Raw genomic sequence first — 16,001 nt, 5'->3', positions numbered from 1 at the left:
ATTAAGTTTTTTTTTTGTTCTCCCTACTGACCGATATTAAGTTTATGGACAGTTTCATAATGAATGAACTTCGATGGCTTAGAATCGTGCCATCTAGAACATCTTGAACACAATATAATTTATTATAATTATAAGCCAAGCTTATGAATTGTATTATGTAGTTTGGTTATGAAATCAAATCAATTGCAACAATTGGTTCGCTCAAGATATACCGAGAAGAATCAAAATTGCACCAGTATTGGCTAGTCGAACCTCGCGAAAGTCGCAATCAAATCTAATAGACGGGCAATCTAATCCATGTCTAAACATCAACCAAATCCAATGGTCTAAGTCCAGGTTTGTCAGTGTTTGTCCCAACCTAGACTAAGGATAATATATCAAGACTTGGTCTGTTAACTCTTACCCAAAACTTGGCTAGTTAATTGCAACAAGCTTCGACCAAGGTTAATAAATCAACTAAGGTATTTGCTAGCCCTTGTCCAGCCAACCCTAGTAGCTCAGTTGGTTTGAGCGTAACCAATTCCGCCCGCACTATGCTTACGGTAGCGGGTTCGATTCCCGCTACCCAACAAAAATTAATTTAATTAATGGTTGTGGTGAACTGGCGGAGTGTATACCATGGTGTATGTATGAAGGAGGTGTACTCAGCTCTTAAAAATTTTTTGAGGTGCCGACAAATGAAATTATCAGCGGAAAAGGTGGTAAAACACATCATAATGGGCCCAATGCCCTACGTGTGTCTATATTTTAGTAATTTTGCAGTAGTAGACAAAATGGCCGTGAGAGTAATGTCGCCTAACTTAACTAAGGGGAAATATATATAAGTACCGGCTCAAACTTCATTAAGTGGTGAAGCAATCGAGTAAGAATAAAAATTTCTTGCCATTAAACTAAATTTTATCCTTTTTTGATTCTCTGTAAATTTTAACCTTTTTTTGTCATCAAAGAAAGATATTTGACCTTAAACATATAATAAACGATTTGTATGCACTTTGATATTTGTTGGAATTATTTTTTAATACATGTTAATCAATGAACAAGCATAGTAAAATTATAGGTGGAATTAAAATCCTTTTTAGCATAAATACTTAATGTACATCATTATTATTAACAAAGTATATTAACAAAGAGTAATAAAACAAATTAATATCAGTACACCGGAGGTATTCAATATTGAATGCATTTAGACCCGATAAAATATGTCATTGAGCATTACTAGTTTTTGCATGGAAAGTATTTGCAGGATCCCTTTTAAAAAGTGCTCCTGAACAAAAGAATTAAAGTTTCCCGGTGGGTGACCCGGTAGGATATTGTTAAAACTATTTTTTTAATACAAATAAATAATATTCATTGAATAAAAATTATTAAAAACTGCTGTTAGTAAAAATAGTTTTTCCGTTTTTCCAAGAGAGGGTTACGTCATGGAAAATGAAAATTTTCGAACTTTTCTGTTAATTTGACTTCATTTCGAGTAAAGTTGTGAAAATCTTTTCTTTTTAGCATGTATAGAACAGAAAATCATTATTTTTTTGTGGTTTTTCGCGCGCTCTCTTAACAATTAATAATCAAACATTTTAAATGCAATTTATGCAAACATTTTTACAGGATGTTTTTGAGTAAACTTTACGCTACAAACGAAAATTTTATACATATTAACAACTGATTTTTTCTTACACTTTTTGACGGATGAAAGCCCGTTTTCAAATTATACGAATTATTTACTCGAAAACTAGAAGGTTTAGAGAAAAATGTCTAAGAACATTTTTTGTTACTTTTAACTCCAATTATTTAAACCCATATTGAAGATTCAAAGTGCATATTCTATTTATAGCCGGTTTCGCTAAACAATCTGACTCCAGAGTCCGTATAAACAATCACTATAAAAATAATTTGCGCCAAACTATATTCGTGCAGCATCATGCTTGCAGAAATATAATTCATTTTGCGCAACAGCCGCATTGGCGTATTTGCATTTGTAATTGTTTTGCAGGGTGTTTTTAAGTTAATTACTCACGAAAATCTTTTTCACAACATCTGTTCATTTTAAAGTGACGGCCGTTCTTGGCAGTCTTCATTTGTATCAACCATATCTTAAGCATTCCGAAAAATGAAATTTAGTTTACAGGTTTTATTTATTCGTACTTATTGACGTATTCTATTGCCTAAGGTATCATTGACTAGACCTTCAGAAATAGGGGAAAAACGACTTATCCGTAAGAATAAAAAAATTACTTCGCTAGAATACAAGAACGATTGTTGAGTGAATAAGTAATATCCGCAAATATAGTTGAAAAAATTTATTGTTAACTTTTCAACCATTTGATTCACAAGTCTGTAAAAATCTTAATAGCGCTCCTCTAAAAAACATAATATACAGTGAAAAAAGTACTAGTAGCAAGAAAATATTATTTTCTTAAAATGGTAGCAAGTACAAACAAACTCTAGTATCTCAATTGTAGCAGAGTCTGGAGTTGGCAGGATTCTGAGATCAATTGACCAACCAACTTACATGTCAAAACGCTAAAATTATATAAATTATTTATTTATTTATTACGACCCGCCTGCCTCTGCCGACTCCCAGGAAAGCAAAAATAATAAATTTCATTATTTTGGTTTAATTAATAACCTTAATATCGTAGTAAATAAATAACATTACACTTTTTACTAGATTTTGTTCGAAATTATACTTTTTATTTTTGTCTGAATGGTAAATACGTCAAGAAAAGAATTATAATTTTAAATTATTTTTAGGATCCAACTGGAAATTGGTGAAAATAACCGTGATTTTATAAAAAATAAATTAGTTTGTAATACATCTTTCATAAAATTTGAGTTTATACACCGATAATTCCTTAGTTTACACAAATACTCATGTATAGAGCCTCAAGCTCTTGATTTGTTTTTTTAAAACAAAATCGTTCAACCGCTCTCAAAGTAGATTAGAATTGTTGCTTGAAGAAATTCCAACAAGTAATCTAAGTGACATTGTTATTTACTTTCATTTCCAAATGAAAATATGAACACAAAAGTAACATTTCGAAATGGTTTAGATAACTCTTAATACTTAAATTAAAATTTATTTATTTTTGAAAATGATTATCAATTTTATTGTTAATTATTAAATTTTTATCAATGCAAAACATTAAAGCAATGAATGATGATATTATCATGTAAATTATTTTTGTGTAAATCTGTAGTTTTATAATACATAGCTACAAGCTACCATCATATCACTATAATATAAAAAAGGGTTTCCCAAAGGTCGCATTTTATTTGGAAAAAAACTGAGAGTACATTAAATAGAAAAAAAACCTTGATAATAAATTCTTCATTTGAAAATAATATCAAGATTATTCAAATTATTTCTCCATGAAAAATTACGATTCACGTTTAAGGATGTTGCAGTATATCACGATAGGGAAATTACATTATATGTCACTGTATAGGATGGAAATTAAATTGTATGAAGGTAGCTGTTACCAAGACAAAATTACAAATTAAGCTATATTTTCGTTTAAAGAAATATGTAGGTATGTTAAATAATTTAAATGAGCGTATGTCCACGGTGTCCAAGAAGTTGCAGAGACAGGTTAGAATTTTATAAATCAAATTCGATTCGGTATTTCTATAAATCTATAAATGCGACAGAAATCATATGTAAACTATTAGAAATTTTATGATATGTTTTTTCATTCGATTTCTGTTGTATAAATTTGAATTTGTTTAATGCGTGAACAACTTTCTAATGTGTTCGTCGATCTTTTATCAGTTATAAGGTCGGATAATAAGGCCTATCGACACCGCATATAATGATACCGCAATATCGTTTGGTACGAATGAACGCATAAATCCTTCATTTTAGGAGACGGTGTTTTTTTCTAAGAATTCGCTAGAATGTTTTTCATAACATTCAGATGAAACTTTATTTTTAAATATTATTATTTAGTAAAATTGATATATCGGTATAACTTTAGTGAAATTGATATAATTATCAGTAAAGATAAAAGAATCAAAGATGTAAGGTTGAGTTGGTACATTTTCTTATTTGGTTACTTGGTCGAGGACATTTGGTTACTTGGTCGAGGAAATGCTATTTTGGATGGTTCCAAAAATTTTAGCCCATCAGCCACCGGCCTTAAACAATTTTTTATTAATAAATCAAAAACCGTACAGCGCAATTGGTCCAAGTGGAATATCTTGGGCATGAGATTTCAGGTTGTTTTATTTTTTTTAAGTAAACACATACGAGTATATATAATAAACAAATTCCATCTGTCAGACATAAAAATGATCTGAAGTTAAATGAAAAAATTCTATTTCAAGTAAAATATTAGAATGATTATACAACTTAAATGATTTAATCAGCAACAAATATCAAAGTTAAAGTCTTTGAAGTTTTGTTTTTGTTACGAGTTTTACATAATTAGCATTGACGATTCCGTTTACTCCACCTCTGTATTACATAATAACACCAGAAGACCCTTAAAAGAAAATATACTCATGATTATTTCTTTTGTCCAAATGTAGCACACTCAGTGTAAAATAAATACACTGGCAAGGAAAAATTAATGAGCCAAGGAAAATGTTCTTATGGCTATATAGCAGCTAACTCTTAATTAGCCGTTCAGTTAACAGCCTAGCCTTTGGCAGTAAACGGCGCCGTTTAAATATCCATCTGATTGATATTCAGCCATTCAATTGAACAGGTAGGCAAATGACTTGGATCCACAACACTTAAGTATTTGCCTAGCCTATTCATTTCAATTTAGTTCTACTTCTGTTATAGAAGAGTGTATATTAACAATAAGTTGGATGAAAGTATGGTACTATTTAAAATTGTTTTTTTACGGCAAGAGTTGCAGAAACAAACTATGATGGCAAAATTTCTGAAATCCCAATTTATTTGAGAGAGGTTGTCGCAAGTATGTCACTTTTTGTTGACCAAATATTCCAAAAATGTATTTGTAAGCCTGCAAGTTTTAAAAACAAAGTTCTCTGTGGGTCCAAATACCTGGAGTTTAACTTGCGTTAATAAATAATATTTCAATTACTTACATGTGTAGGTACGTTATTGTAAACCTACTATTGGAAAAAAGATTTGGGTTATTGCATGGGACATACATATAAATCAAATGCATGCTTGGTAGTCAAGTAATATGTTATTTTTGGCTTTACAATACCACGCATTTACAAAAATATATCATATATTGTGTGCAAGTGCCTGTTTATAAATTTGATAATATAGACATCGCTCTTCAATCATCAATACTCTAACTATAGTCGTCTCTGTTCATCAAATGAGGGATCTTCGATGACGTCATAATTAAATTAAATTTTTGTTTTTATACCATCGGCAACTTTATATTTTTGTGGTATAATTATAAACTAGAAGATTGTCTAAATATATTAGTTAGTTTTTTATCACACTTTCTAGATTTTTTGATATAGAAATATTCAATTGAAAATAATAACCTATATGATTCATCATTTTTTCAGCATAATTTGAACTATAAAATAATTATAAAAAGCCCGATGACCTAATAATTTTTTGTGATTTTTGGCAACTCTGTTAATCAAAAAATGTATTTGCAAAGTTTTATTGAAATCCTTTGTATTATTAAATCCTTGCATATCTCCTTAAATTACGTTAATAACCATTTTCTAATGCCAGATATTGCATATTTTTTGGACAAATGCTCACTCTGTTATATGAATGATCTAACCATCAGTCAGTCAGTTCATTAAATGTTGTATGAGACTACTTTACGGTTGATTATCATTCAGGGCACTATGAACAGCGTTTAGTAAAAAGGCTAGGTTGTTAACTGAACGACTAATTAAGATAGTCGGCTTTGACATATACATAATGTAGAATACTTTGCAAAAAGAACAAGAAATATATTATTACACCGTATCCTTGGTGTAGAGTTTGTTTCCACATTGAGATACAAAACGATCAGAACTCTACATAATGTTTAGACACAGTATTTCATACACAGTTTTAACCCAGACAATGTCAATATGGTTTATTAAAGTAAGCATTAATAACTTTATATAAATTCTGTAATAATGGAACGTGATTTGATATAAAGATTTCTTTATAGATAAATAATATCGAAATTACTTTATTATGTACCTATTCGTCTTCGAAGAAAATATTTTTAAAATTTTATTAATGATATTATGTATAGTTAATTCACATGTGTATCAAATAAACACCTCTATCTTATAGACTACAAGCCCATGCAAAAATTTTTCAGGTGAGGATATGAATGTCACACCCATTGGTGTCTCACCCCTGCACTACACAATATTTGTACGGCGTTGCTACATACTAATTCTGCATAAGTATTTGAAACGAATTTCATAAATGCCGTACAGAAATATGATACCTATGAGAAGTCCACATTTGATACGAACAACTTTTACATGAAAACTTTTTCTATATTTGACTTTTACTATGACTGACCTTTAGAAGAAATACCTCATTGAAGGTTAGCTAAGGACTTCTGGGACAGACTGTATACCATATGATCTTTATAACGTTGTAACTCGGAAATAAGCGTAGTTTGACATTGCGTTTTTAATACTAATCTATTCAATTAAGAAACTTGTGTTAATTAAAGTACTGTATTACTTATAATTAAATATCGAATTTTTTTTATTAGAAATTGTTTTTCAAGGATGTTTTTTAACGCGTGCAGAAATTTTTATTTGAATATTAAGAAGATTTTAAATTTTGTTGGTCTTTAAATGGCTTCTTAGGTTCGCGTGTTTTCCTTTTTTATGTTTGAAGATCAGTGAATTTTTCATTGTTTATGAAGGGATTTTCATTTACGTTGGAGTACACATCTTACATTTTAAATACATCTTTTGGTATTAAGCTGAATATTCTCAACGCTTCCACCATATTCGAAAGATATTAATTTCATATTAATTATCTGTGTATTTACCAGTTTATAGAAGTAAATACAATTTGTTTACTTTGTAACGGCATTAATTAAACCTAGGTATCTACTTCAACAAGAGCATAATAGAAAACCTAGGTAACAGTATTGAAATTTACATCAAACAACTCAGTTCAACCATACAGTTCGATTATATACATCGAAAAACCAATTATCGTCGTAAAACTTATAATTATAATAATCTCAATTGTAATATTTTATATGTATGCACGTAAGGAGGCCCTTTCGCTTAGGGGAAGTAAATTCTGCACCGGCTGCAAGTAAATTGTTCATTTTAAGAAAAATTAACTTTGACGGCGAAAGGGTCTCCTTAATTCAATAAAATAAGAATTTGACTTTTTCAAAATTAAAGTATAGCAAGATAATATTCTCCTAACTCAAAGTATTTACTTGCTTCCTCAAGAAGAAATTTTCATGCTAGTACTTTTTTAGTTTTTTATTTAGTTTTTTTTTTTACTCCATCTAATCGATAACTGGTAGTATCATTCAAGAAAAGTTGGCAGGGTGTTACTTTCTTATAAGACTCTTAACAAATATTAACATTTTTTTCACAAAAATTTACACGGTAGGGTGTTAACAAAATTTCACTATACGATAGATACAGACTTAAACTATTGTAAAACAAGTGAAAACAAACAATTGCCTGAGTTAAGTATTGAAATACCATGTATAGACAGTGTTGATTACAGAATAATTTGTTTTTTCATGCCATGTCAGTAAAGAGAGATAGTCAGTCATACATACGTGTCACACACACATGATTGATATTATCATATAATACATACTATACAATATTCGAAACTAATTTGTGCCCTCACGGGTAAAAGTTATGTTTTTGAAAAAAAGTTGTTTATTTTTTTATAAGGAACAATTCTTACATTTAAACTTTTGTTCCATCTCTAACAGTTTACAAGATGGGTCCTACGGATCCAAGACCCAATTGACCTATGTTGCTCATTTGCGAAATTGACCTCACTTTTTGCGACCTGAGTACACAAATTATTTCTCTTTGTAATCTAATATTTTTTAATAAATATGGAAGGCCAAAGAGCTCCCTTAATAAATAATTAAATACAAAATGATTTATTATATTTTTAGTTCCAATACTGAATTTTCGCTGGCTACTGTTGGATGATTGTATTATTTTTGGATGCTCTGATGCTTTTTGCGACAAGCCTTATTGTCAAGTACATTTTTAATTTTTAAAATGCAAATGGGAATGTAAGGGGAAGCTGATCCTTCTATTTTGTTTACTGTTGAGCGTTTTATGAGATCAGTTTTGGTAAATTTTTTTATAAAATGCCATTAAGAAAGGATGGAATTTGGAAGGGATGGGAAGCTGATAACATTTTGATACTCGGAATAATATACTTACTACGTTTTTTGTTATTCTATTTTTTTCACTTTTGCGGACTACCTGGTTTTCTCAGTTAATCAACATCACATCATCAACGATGCTACTTTTAAGCTTCATCTACAGTCGACATCATGCTTCATTATATGAATACCAAACATTTAATTTATGATTACATCATTCACTCTACTGCTGTCATATGTATCATTTGTTCTTTTTACCGGATTTCATCACTGGCCAAGGTGGAATAATGTAACGGGATTAATTAAATCTAGGTATCTACTTCAACAGAAGCATAATAGAAAACCTAGGTAACATTACTGGAATTAACATCAAACAAATCAGTTCATTCATACGAGTTCAACCATACAATTCGATTATATACATCGAAATAACATTATCGTCGTACAACTTATAATACATGTAACCTCAATTTTAATATTTATTATGTGTGCACTTAAGGAGCACCAGGACTATTTTTGATAAAAGACTTGATATTTTTATGAGGTTGAACTAAGTCTAAATTAATTCTGAAAATTTTAGGGAGGGTTGGCCGATTATTTAAATAAATAAATGACTTCAAAAGTAGGCATATTTAACATTGGTGTTATGGAAAAAGCGTAGATGAATTATATCTTTTCATAGATTTCTCCAAAATTAGCCGGTGGAAATAAAAAAAACTATTTAAACTAAAGTTAAATCCAAATCAATTATTGAAAAATAATTAAAGATGTATGATTTCGATATTTGGAGTTATTTTCAAAATATCGAAAATTGAAAACTTTTTAATTATTTAGCTTTTGATATTTTGAAAACCTAGGCAGATATCGAAAAATTGTATTCTTATTTTTCGTCTTCATTCATGAAGTTATAACAAAATTCATCATAAAAGTTGAATTTAATTTTGTATTTAATTATTTATACTACCTTAAGTACAAAATAAGTTATTATAACTTTTTCTGTAGTATATTTTTACAGGATTTATTTCACTAGGCAATAACACTAAATACAAATCAGATCGGGGTCGAGATTGTTGAGCATTGGATTAATTCAAGATTCATTGATCAAAATTAATTCAAGATCAAAATTCAAAAATAAACTCTTCACAGGCTTGGACCAATTTTCGAAACACACTAGTCTAGTCTAGAATTAACTTCGAATGATAAAATTTTTTCAAGCTTGGATGTTAGATATTAGTCTAAACCTCGGTATCCGGTTTTCGGTCAACCTTGTGAGCAAGTATGAAGAAAAATTTTCATTCCAACCACTGACCGGTTTTTTATGGTATCATAATTAGTTTTTATCTGAATCAACCCCTCTGCTAATCTGATTGCTATGTATTGTATGACGTAATAATTTATAATTTTACGTCTGCTCTTCAGTTTTTAGATTTTTTGTATATTTGCATACTTTATAAATAAATTTACCACAACCGAGGTTTTGATCCAGTATAAGTGCTTGCTGTAGTTTGGAAATTTTACTCTAACGACCATTCACTACTACAATATCTAGGAACAAAAAGCATAAACATAAATGGGCAGAAAATTTAATTCAACAACCTTGGCAAATGGTCGGATAAAGGCTACCAAAAAGAGACTTGATTTACAAACGAAGGGTGAGGTTTGGTTTACCAGAATATTAATTATTACACTACGCCAAGGTTTGAGCAAGGAGTGGCAAAACAAGGCTTGGTTCAGTATATTTTATTGATGCTTGGACAAGAACTGGAATAACAAAAGTGGATTACCCAATACTAGCCCAACCTCGATTTCATGGTCAAGTTATGCATTCTGTACTTGGGTAGCTACATATATCTCTATAAATTTTATGTTCATTCTGTGTTTATTTAATACATAAAATTGCGTGTAATTATAATTATTATATAGAAGAGTTATTAAAACCATGTGACTGACAGTACAGGATGGTGCATGGAAGTGTATGACTTTGAAAACTTTGAAAAAAGAAATCCCATCAAGAAAATTAATTGTTTTTTTAACAAAATGTATCGTGTTGTTAAGTCTATATTGATAATTATAAGTAAATATTATTGGAATTTATGTTTTTCTTTTGATGCATACCTTCGCATTGAGACTGCTCTTCTATCAAAGCAATATTGAAGCATTTTTAAAGCGAATCTGACAAGAAAGATTCAAATCCCACTGACATTGATGTGGCATATGGCGAATAACTTAATAAACCCACTTGTAAAAAAAACGCCCAAGCAGACATTGGCTCACTTTACTTATAAACACAATACGATTTACTTAAAAACACAATTAATTTGCTCAAATCATCAAATGCTATTTAATATATAGTTTAAGGTGGTAAAGAGATTCTTTGGAAAAATTAAAATGATTTCTTTTTACAGTTTTCAAAATTGCTTTTCTACCCCACCCTGTATGTGTAAAATTGTAATGTAAAAACATGTGAATAGTAAATGTTTTCTATGATTACAACATGAGAAATCTATACTTATTACAACAACAACAAAAAAAAAAAAAAAAAAAACAAATAATTTTGTTTTTATCTAGTAATAATATTAATTATAATTATATTATTTTTATTAATATATTTGTTTGGCCTTATTGAATATTATATATTTATGCTTTTACTTCTTATAAAATATATCTTTATCATTAAAATATAGTTTTATGTATGAGTAAATTATTCAGACGCATGATTAGAAAGATTTCTTTCAGAAAACTAATGTTATTCAAGTATGAATTTTTTGCTTTGCAAAGCATCATCAAGCAAGCTTTTTTTGCTTTGCAAGCATCGCTTATCTTTCCGTACAGTGAGAAGGTCAGCTAGGAACATTTATCAACAAGGGAAATTTACAAAATTTAAAAATACCCTCACAAATTTTTATGGTACGGAACTCTAAACTCGCACTTGAAACATAGCTAGGAACACTCTCCACTAAATTACCCTTCAAACAAAACCAAAAAAATTAAAATAGGTTCGCCCGTTTATGTGCTACGATGCCACAGACAGACAGACACACACACATAGTATTCAAACTTATAACACCCTTATTTTTAGTTCGGGGGTTAAAAAAAATACATTTATCAAAAGAATATAGGGACATTTATATCACAAAATTTTTTACATTAAACATCGTGATTGCACTGAACTTTTTTGCTTTTTTTCTTAAAAAAATACTTAATCACATCACTTTACATTTTTTTTCACGAATCTGTAATAGATTTGACCTAAGCAATTACCTTAGATGTTGGCACGCTTAAAACCGTTTGACACTCAGTCTATGTAGCTGTAATGTCAATGCAGGCTACTTTCGCAAAAAAGAAATACTTTCAATTAAAACAATTACTTTTAAGCGGATTGTTTTAACTTAAAAAAATGAGGAAAGAAGGGATTGAAAAGAAGTTCAAATAAATAGGAAGTAAGTTCAAATAAGTAAAATTGTTTTAACAAAACTTTAAATAACATGCTTTTTTAATACACTAATATTGGACAAAAAGTAAAAAATAAATTTTATGATAATGTAAAAAAATCGTGGGATTTGTACTGTCAAAGACGTATCAGGTTAAGGAAAATGAAATATATGTGCAACTTATTTAAGAAAATCAGTCTTGCGTTACTATTTCCACAAAAAAAAAAAATAATAATAAAAATGAATTTTAACTTTTGGTGCAAAATTATAACTTTTTTTAAATAAAATACAACCCATGTCAATTGGTGATAATGCAGCATTCTATAGGTGAAAGAATTTTTAAAATCGGTTCAGTAGTGAACACAAAAATGACGTTTTTCCTTTTAGTGGATTTTTTACTTTTGATGCGGAACCCTTACATTTTGAATATAAAATACAGCCCATATTACTTGCTGATAATGTAGCATTCTATAGGTGAAGGGATATTTAAAATCGGTTAAGTAGTGAACTCAAAAATGAAGGTTTGTATATATTTTCCTACAAACTTCCATTCCCTATTTCATACTTTTAGAGGATGAATTTCGAAAAATCCTTTCTTAAATGACAGCATAAAATCAATATCCCCTCGCGATATTAGCGATTAAGACTGCGCGTCCATATATCAGTCACGACATTGACTATTCCCCTCTCAGATTATTTCCCCCTCTGAAATGTTTCTGATTTTAAATAATATATAAAAAGAATCATTTAAAAAAAAATAAATAAACAAAATTTGAGCTGTTATTGAAGACTCCCTAAGTATGGCTCTTTTATGTATTCCGTTATCCGACTATTTATAAGTTTTACAAGTCTCCTATCTGAATATTTCACTTTAATTTATTATTTTTTGTGTGGATACTATTTATTATTGGAAACATTCAATTATTTTGACCTATTTCATACATTGAAAGAACATTGAACACGGTGGTATTTTTATACTATTTTATTTTTTTATACATTTTTTATATCTTTTTTATTATATTTGTCAATATATGCCACCCCAAGAGTCCCCATTACATTTACTTATTTACTTATTTTAAAAGCCCGATGTATATAGGTTTTTATACAGGGATTAGTAAAAATCTTAATAGACACAAATATCACGCAAAATAAGAAATCCGCATAATATAAGAAATTCCTCTTTCTCATTGCTTTTCAGATTCAGTACTCTTACCCAATGCTTTTCAGACCCAGAGAATTTTCAGATTCTTGTATTACTAGAAAAAGAGATAACCCAGTTTAAACGATTTGTATATTTGCATCAAAAATCTGATTATATTCTTTGAACACCATCTTAAACATTTTGGTCGATAATCTGCCTTTTTCAAATGCAAATTTTTTCTTATTGATCGCGTTGTGAACTATAAAAAAGGTTATATTTTATCGATAAAATGAGATAATTATATCAGGTCGAATTTGTTTTCTTCTGTTGAAGGCATTGAACGAGGGTTTACCCATTCACGAGTGTTTATTAGAAGTGTACATATACTAACGCACTCTGTACGGGCGTGATACACACGGTAGCATGCGGGCATAGACAATGAAATATTGTACTGTTGTTTACAAGCGTTTGAAGCCTGGCATTTGGACGTTGCCTTAGACTTATCATGCGAAAAGATTGACGAGTGAACCAAATAGATTTTTATAAACTTTGGGCTAAACGAACCTACATGCATGCACGGCATACAAAAAATTCTTTAAAGATATATAATTTACAAAAATTACTTTCATCTTAAGGATATGAATATGAAAATTTTTGACGAAGCTCACTTTTAAAAATAGAAAACTTAATAAATAAACAAATATAGAATATCTTCCCACATCTTATGTCCTTTTTTTATTGTCAACCTAAAAGTAAATATCCTGAAAATGAGTACAGACAAATGCGTGTATTAAAATTAATGTACTAAATAATACTTAAAATTTATCTGCAATGCAATTTTATGAAGCATTTGAGATGTACGTAATTGATATTTTTATTTCTAGGGCTGAATAAAACGATTGTTTCTGTTTAGTGCATTAACAAGCTTCTATTTAATTTACTGAACTGCTAAACAGAATAAAAATTCAGACAGTCCTGTTAGGTGTGAGATAGAAAATTAGCTGTAAAAGTTTCTACATATAATATACAATTTATGGATGGCCACAAAGTCCATTGAAATTGCTTAAAAATTGATGTTACCATCACCAAAAGAAATAGCTGATCAAGTATTATTGCAGGTAAATCTAAAGTTATCAAGATCGAAAAGTTCTAATGCGATTAATTGGGAATGTGACTAAAAATAGTATGCTTTTTTATTTTTGCTAAAAATAGAGAATTTAGGAATTATAATAAATTTTTGAAATCAAATTTTGAATTTACAAGTGCCAAATTCTGCAATTCGCTTTTCTAGTTCAAAAACAAAAGACTTACCATAAAGCTGTTCTCGGCCTTTGATTAGCTGATGAAATTTTCTTTGGAACTGATCGTTTACACGGTAAGTCGAGTGCGCATACGGTGACTATCAAGGTGAGGAGCGTTTGTAAAAATCATTTACAAGTCGTTCCATTAAAAGCACTTTCCAAAGTGTGTGTGTTTTTGTTTCCAAGAAATCAAGATTGTATTAAAATTTATTAAAAAATTTCAAAAAAAAAAAAAAAAAAATATTGAATTTTGTAAAAAATAGAATAAATAATTCTTTGTCATAAATTAACAATATTTTGCAACTTTTGAAGAATTTTTCAAATTAATACTCCATAAGGTGGCTATGAAGTGATAATCGAATTTTACTTGATCTATATGTAATATATAGACGTAAACTAACTGCAAAAATCACATTATTTATTTACTCCAAACCCCCTCTGTTGTGCATGCGATTTGCATTTAAAAAGAAACGTACTTTACCTTCTCTAAAATCGTTGCATGAGCGGTATTTTCGTAAAAAGATTATAATTATTTATCTCTTAAACTCATAAAATTTCAACTTTTTTTCTTGAATAGTTTAACAGTTATTTGAAGGCGGCCGAACTTTTTCCCATCACTTTGTAATAGTAACTATACCAATTGTGTGTTATACAAGTTGCTTATCAAAAACATTATAATATATTATTATGATATTTCAGTTATTTTCTACATTTTGATATTCAGGAAGAACTCAAACAAAAATGTAAGAATAATTTGAATTGAATTATCACTAATTATCGAAATTTTTATACCCGGTATATATGAAATATGTATTAAGGTATACTAATTCTAGTCCCAAGTTTGTAACGCTTAGAAGTAAGTAGTGATCATAAAATCACCTAATCAGTCCATTTCCGTTTGTCTGACCGTCAACACGATAACTCAAAAACAAAAAGAGTTACCAAGTTATTCTCACGATAACGTATTAATTACGTATTAATGTATTAATTTAAGAAGTCAACTACTTATTTATGTTTTAAAGAATTAAATGTTAAAGCTATTTTAACTCTATACTTTATAAACTAATTGTAATATTAGTTTAAAAAAGACACACTTCTGCATTACCTTCAATTTGGCTTGATCAAGATATTTATTATGACAAAACATAAAATTTTCTTGTTCTTACTTTAAATTATCTCTATTATGTTTACTTCTTCTGATAACTAACAATTCATTTTTTTGAATGAAAAACATAAACTTTGTACCAAAAATATAAATTGACAGATTGTAAATTATTTGCAAAATATTCTCAAAATTCACGGCAAGCTAAATCGATTAAAAAAGTTTTAGTTTTCTAGGTAACACATCGTCGGATTTTGGAGTCGTTTTAAATTGTTTCACATTTTTTGGTTTTACCTCCCAACCAGCAAAAAAATTATAACGAGCGATAAGAAACATAGTTCCAAAAACGACTTTTCTTTGAAACATTTTTTGGTAGACATCATTGTTTTCCAGTGAGGGAGCAAATAAAGGCAGAAGTATGGTGTCCTTTTTCTCCAAATTTATCAGAAATAGAGCCATGAAAACTTTTAGGTAGCTTCAACTAGTGAGCCTTATGAAAAATTTTTGAAAAAAAAGAAAAAAGTTTTCCAAAGTTTCGAAAATTAGGGGAAATGCAAAGCACTCATATTCAACATTATTTTCTTTTGCCTATTTTGATTTTGAAATTCAGATATGTAATTTTAATATTTTTAAATCACTTTATCAATGATCCGAATGAACTTTCATACATTTATTTGCATTCACGTGATTTATTTTTTAATTATTTGTATAATATTTAACTATTGCATACTATTTTAAGAT

The sequence above is a fragment of the Chrysoperla carnea genome, chromosome 1, assembly GCF_905475395.1.
Source record: "Chrysoperla carnea chromosome 1, inChrCarn1.1, whole genome shotgun sequence".
Classification (NCBI taxonomy): Eukaryota; Metazoa; Arthropoda; class Insecta; order Neuroptera; family Chrysopidae; genus Chrysoperla; species Chrysoperla carnea.
Note: the sequence above shows the minus strand (reverse complement) of the source record.